Raw genomic sequence first — 6,696 nt, forward strand, 5'->3', positions numbered from 1 at the left:
AAAAATGCCAGTTCCAAGGCGTAATATTCTTCTGGTAAAACCCCCTTTATTCAATGATTCTATCAAGTTCGTAAGTAGTCTAACACACCCTGGGGCTATCGTAGGAAACATTTAATATATACTTATATCATATTCATAGTAATTGTCCTATTGTCCTTAATGATAATTCCAACTCAATATTTCGACTCAATTTACCATATATTTTCCTTCAACTAACGCGGAGTATCACAAACACACTATTCTTGCTTACCTCTTACTCCTCTTTTCAAGTACCCAATTGGTTTCATTCTCGATGTGTAAATACTTGCAGGTTACATAACCGTTCTGTCACGACCCAACCCCGTAGGCCGTGACTAGTGCCCGATCCGGGCACCCAAACCCATCTATCAAATGCATTAAAAAATATAGCAGAAGCCGACAAGGCTATATTCCAAATCTAGATAATTTCTAAAAAAAAATTCGGCAGAGTTTCCTTTGTTTTACATACTATCCAAAATAGCCCTGTACACAGCAAACACCAACAAAGGCCACACAGGGCTAACAAAGCAACGGATAAACATATGCGGACTGGCCGCCTCGGCATATGGGATCGCCCAAACAACATATACACATATCCGAACAGAAAGACCATAACCCACAGACATGTCCACAGACCTCTAAACTGACCGACAGAACCATATGACGGGACAGGGCCCCGCCGTACCCAAATAGTCAGATATACAGAAATATATACATGGCAAAAGATATATATATACCAAAAGTGGACTCCGAATCAAAGGGAGTACTCCGAAATAGCAGAAGTGGAGCCTACAGTGGTGGATCACCGGCGTCTGTACCTGCGGGCATAAAACGCAGCCCCCGAAGAAAGGGGGTCAGTACGAAAGATGTACTGAGTATGTAAAGCATGAAGTACAGAAATATAGGCCACAACTGAAAGCGAACAGAACACAAAAGAGAGAAATGTCGAACAGTATATCAAAATGTTTATCAAAATCATATATACATAATGCAAACGAAATCATGCAAAGCTCAGGAACGTGGTCACCACTCCGACGCTGGTGCCACACACAACATAACACCAGAAGGTTCAAATCTCCGTACATCCCCGAGCACACACATATCAGCATATCATATCACCAGCCATATCACAGCATAACACCAAACGGAACCCGACCCTATGGCGAGGTCTCGGGAACCGTAACACAGCATACGGCCGAATTTATCATAATGCGCACGAATCATAACCGGCCCGGGAACCGGTGAACGAAGTCATAATAAGGGCACGAGCGGAGTCGTGAGCAAACAATGCAATTTGTATATCAAAATAGTTTTTCAAAACATGATTACATCATAAGTCATCTCATTAGTCAAAGTAGTCGAATAATTTGTTAGCACGGAAGTTTCATTTCGCAAAAGTGTCTTACAAAGTGGTGGGTATGGCTCAAAATATAGTTTAGTATATTATAGTAATCAAAACATTCTTTCATAGGAGATAATTTCATAACCGAAGATTACTTATCAAAACTTTTCCAAAAAAAGAGTCTAATAGAACGAATAAGGCATCTCGGGTTAGCGGGCCCACCTCGGGTCAAGTCGAGGTGGCGAACATGAATTACGGACATTTAGGGTCTATGGGATCATACATAAAGGTTTCGAAGTGATCCGACTACGTTTGCATAAGTTTTGGATGTTTGGTTACTTTCTAGTCTAAATAGGATCTTTAAGCGTCAATTGAATTGAATGAATAGTAGCCATTCTCTAATTCAGATTTCGAGGAGCAGAATTGCTCCCGGGGTTCCGATATCAACCTAGCATACTATGACATGCCAAAAGAAGGAGTGGGGAGCCTTACATACCTTATGTACGTCTTACGCTCGCCCAAAACTCAAGTCCCGTTTCGCTCAAAATCTGCAAATGGTCAAGGTTACCAATTAGGGATTTCAAAGCTTAAGAATTTACTTAACTTCATTTTTGTCTACCGAAATTTCGGCAGCATTTCCCCTATATATATAACACCCCCGAGACTTAGCTCGGCTCAATATACATCAACACAACAACCCATAAGATCACGAACATCATAAATCATAACAAAATCACTCTAAGGACAATATTCTCTCTTTCTATATAAATTGAACGTCACAATACCAAACTAATGTCCACGCTATTGCATTCATTTTGTCACGACCCAACCCCGTGGGCCGCGACCAGTGCCCTAGCTGGGCACCTATACATACTCGATACCCAAATTAGCATATTATCAGAATAATAATATAATAATATTAGTGGATGCTACAGAATTTATCAGAAAAAGCAGACTTGGCACACATAGGCCGATAAGGCCATCATAGAACAAAGTATCCCAAACATGTGTACAGAACCCACACAGATGTATCCACAGACCTCTACAGAACATATCATAATCATAAGACGGGACAGGGCCCCGTCATACCCTGAACAAAGTACATATCCAGATAGCAGTGACAGACTGTACCAAAAGATGGGCTCTGTAGAAGAGAGCGCCCCAAATAGCAGAAATAGGATCCTAAACGTGTGGATCAGCGAACCTGTCGTCAGTACCTGCGCGGCATGAAAACGCAGCCCCCGAAGAAAGGGGGTCAGTACGAAATATGTACTGAATATGTAAAGCGGAATCACAGAAGTCAAATCATAATGGTTACAGAATCCAGAGTGTCAAATGCATATTTCCAAAACAGACAGAATGCGTACAGAAACATATGTCATATCATATCATATCCGGTCCCTGACACGGGACTCGGCAGACAGAATGTGGCCACCCTCCCGACGCTGGTGCCACTATACAGAGGAATCAGAAAATGGGGTGTGGCCCCGTATCATATAATGTCATATCAAAATGGCCATACAGATCAGATCAGAATAGGCGGACATGGCACATCATACTCCACAGACCCATGTACGCGAATACCTGCCCCCTCACATCGGGACGCGGCGAACAATGCAGAGAATTACGCTTGACAACATATCCTGGCCCGGGCTCAGTGTGGGAAACATTGGGACATCCACGAATGGAGTAGTGAGAGACTAATGCAATTTAAAAATATAATAAATGTTTTCAAAGACTCGATGAAGTGTATCAAAGACAAACAAATCCAATGGGGTCGGACGGAATCATAATAAATGTATTTCGGATATCATAATAAATTCAGAAGTATAACTTTCCCGAAGTCATTCCGAGTGTCAAAATAATTTATAATATTTAACAGAATATTTAAAATAATATTCGTTAAGCGATTAGTAGGGTAATTAAAACATTTCTTTCAAAAATCGCTTAAAAAGGAAGCTTTAACACATTAGGGGCAAAATCGTAAATAGCGGGCCCGCCTTGGGACAAACAAGGCGGCGGGCTCAAATTGTGCCCTCTAAGCATATAGTATCACCTAAAAAGGTTATACAAACATTCTATGATTTTCTGAATAATTTAGAGCAAAATTGCATAATTTCAGAAAAAGCGTATCAAAATGGTTCAATTCTACTGAAGGAAAAACTGAAATTTTGTCTTGCGGATTCCGAGGGCCAAGAGGTCCTTCGAGGCCCGGATCCGACCCTAACACACTAGGGGCATGCCAAGGGAAGAATTGGGGTTGCTTTACATACCTTTCGCGCTCCTTAAGCCTTTCCAAACTCACTTCCCGTTTCGTCGAAAAACTGCAATTGGTCAAGTTTACCAATTGTGAATTATTAATGCCATTATTTCAACTTTAAGCATATTTGGCTACCGAAATTTCGGCAGCACTTCCCCTATACATATGACACCCCGAGAATTCAACTCGGCTATAAATCATCAACAACAACCCAAACGACAACAACAATATCAACAATGAACATTAAAAACACAAATATCCTTCAACTAGTCATTTTTCTCACAAGTTGACATAATCTTCAATTCAACCCAACTTTCAACTAAGATCAATAATTTCATATTCAACAACCATCATGATCATCACCATATAGTTCTAGAAACATTTCATATCGTTTTCCATAAGATATACACTCGATATACATGATATACAATCTTCCGCCAAAATCATAACTTATGCAAAACATCAAATCTTTGGCATACAACTTCATAACAAGTTTCCAACTTCCAAATTCATCAATGGTCATCACAACTAACAACCAAACAACTTCATTTCCTTAATGTCGGAAAAACCATACTAAAACGACATAAGTTTCTATATTCCAATTCAATACAAACTTATATCATTCTAACTTCATTTACATATCAAGCATTACAACAACACTCCAATACTCTAACAAATTTAATCCATTTCATTCCCAAGTCAAATATACCACACGGCCATATGCTATTTTTCTCCATTCAATCAAATTTATTCCACTTTCATTCTCAACATAAATTCCATCACATTCACAACTAGAATACAACATGAATTCTATACATTTTTGGCTATACAATATACAAATACACATGGCTACACATATATACCACACACCCACTTTGCAAACTTCCATTTCTCCATACAATCAACACATTTCTATATACTACAACCCAAACAAAACTCCATAGCACAAGAATAAAGGATAAATTCTTACCTTTTCCTCTAGTCTTCTTTACTTGAATTTGTGATCACTTTGGTGAACCAAGGCCTCCTTTCTCCAAACCAACTACACCAAGTTGAAGAGGGGACTCAACTTAGTAAGGAAACCACAAAATACAAATTTTTAACACAAGATTTTTGGTGGTGAATTTTCCACACCAAACCCGAAATGCCTTTTTTTTTTGCTCTTGTTTTGCTCTTCTTTCTCTTCTAAGTCTCTTGAACCTTCTAAGGGATAGTGATCCCTTTATAATTAATTAGCACATGGAAATATTCATTAAAGCCATGGGTTGGGCCTCACTTGGCCGGCCACCCCTTAAACATTGGGCCTAAATTTTTATTTTATTTTTTTGGGCCAACTCGGTTGGTCCCGAGTTGGGCCTAGCCCACTGACCTTTCGACCTTAAAACGTTCATAACTCCTTGTACCGACGTCACCTGGGAACCCACGACCTATGGATGGAAAGCTAATTCAATTATCTACAACTTCTATTTCAAGGTATTTTCGAAATTCCAAACTTATAATACAGTTTTTGCCCCCCAAAGTCAGGTCACCCGAAAACGTTTTCTTAAAAATATTCGTTTGGAGGGTTTCCACTTTGATTTGGTCCAAGGGTACTTCATGAGTTGTGTTTAACTTTACATATGTGATTCATATGACTTTTCAGATGTTCCAAAAAAAAATCTCGGTATGTGGGCCCCACCCCAGCAGATGCTCCGAGGTTCAAAAATACGGGATATAACACATTTACTCGTTCAAGGTTATTCAAACACATTCCAATTATGGTCCAAGCAATATACACAAGTTCAAACAATTCGCTACTTTCCATATTGCATCCCAAAACGTCAACAACTACGACGAACTTACTAACTTGCATTGTTTCATTCCACAATCATTCGCGACAACCATAATTCACATTTAAAGTCTTACATTCACAATTATATAAAATATACAAGAAATCATCTAATTTCCCATAAGAACCCGCAACCATTTTCAATGCGAATTCAACTCATTAAACATTCATTTACGCCATAAATGCCATAACGACGCAACTAACGAACTAAATAAAATCAAATTCATCTTGCCTTCCACACTTCATGGCTCACGGCCAACTACACCTTTCACACACACACGCGCCATGCATATACACACCAAAATCCCATAATCTTCATGCAATTCTAATCACTATAACATCCATACAAGTTCCATAACACAAAAGTGACAAAATCCTTACCTTTTCTTGAAAATCCGACTTGTCGCAAATGTGATTCTTTCGCCAAATAAATTGTATCACGTTGAAGAGCGTTTTGCACTTGCTACAACTACAAAAGGGACACGATTTTATGATCAAAACAAAAAGACTAGAAAATTTTTCTTTCTCTCCAAGGGGTTCGGCCGAATAGGGGCTTGAGCTCTTCAATTTTTTTTTTGTGTTTTGTTTTGTTGGTTTCTTGAACACTCTATTGGATATACATGGTTAAATACATGATTAATTGGTCACATGCAAAGCACATGACCATTAATAATGGGGCTTGGGCCTTGGCCGGCCACCCCTAATACTTGGGCCTCAATTTTATTCAAATTTTTTTCTTGGCCCAATTCGTAAAAATCTCTTCTTGTAATTCCCGAAACTAATTTCCGAAATTCCAATTTTGCCCTCGGCCTTCCCCGATGTCTTTACACCGATAATTTCATAACCGACACAAGCATATTAGCTAAAATCAATTTATTGCCTCATAACATACAAGTCTTAATTATTTTCATGATTTCCAATTATGCGAAAACACGGGACATAACATTCTCCCCCCTTAAGAACATTCGTCCCCAAATGTTAAATTAGTCCTATAAAGTCTTACAGGCATAACGGGGGAGTCTCTCTTTACAATTAGCACACATAACTCATTCGTCAATCAATACAACAAACTTGAAAGTTTAAATTACCTGTGGCCGCAGGAAATAACTGAGGGTATTTCTTCTTCATCTCTTCCTCCAACTCCCAGGTCATTTCTTCCCGATTGTTGTTGCGCCACAGGACTTTAACAGAAGGCACTTCCTTAGTACGTAGCCTCCGTACCTGTCGGTCCAAAATGGTTATAGGCTG

At 39.2% G+C, this 6,696-nt stretch overlaps 1 long non-coding RNA gene across 1 annotated transcript; it reads right to left on the reverse strand.

Moving 5' to 3' along the window:
* Nucleotides 1-761: 761 nt before the first annotated feature.
* Nucleotides 762-5,912, reverse strand: LOC132620493 (uncharacterized). Its single transcript, XR_009574948.1, has 3 exons — nt 5,830-5,912; nt 1,857-1,908; nt 762-836 (listed from the first exon to the last, which is right to left on the reverse strand). It is a non-coding gene; the product is annotated as an uncharacterized LOC132620493 (long non-coding RNA).
* Between the last annotated feature and the right edge of the window lie 784 nt (nt 5,913-6,696).

This window comes from Lycium barbarum, chromosome 11 (assembly GCF_019175385.1).
Source record: "Lycium barbarum isolate Lr01 chromosome 11, ASM1917538v2, whole genome shotgun sequence".
In the NCBI taxonomy this organism is placed as follows: Eukaryota; Viridiplantae; Streptophyta; class Magnoliopsida; order Solanales; family Solanaceae; genus Lycium; species Lycium barbarum.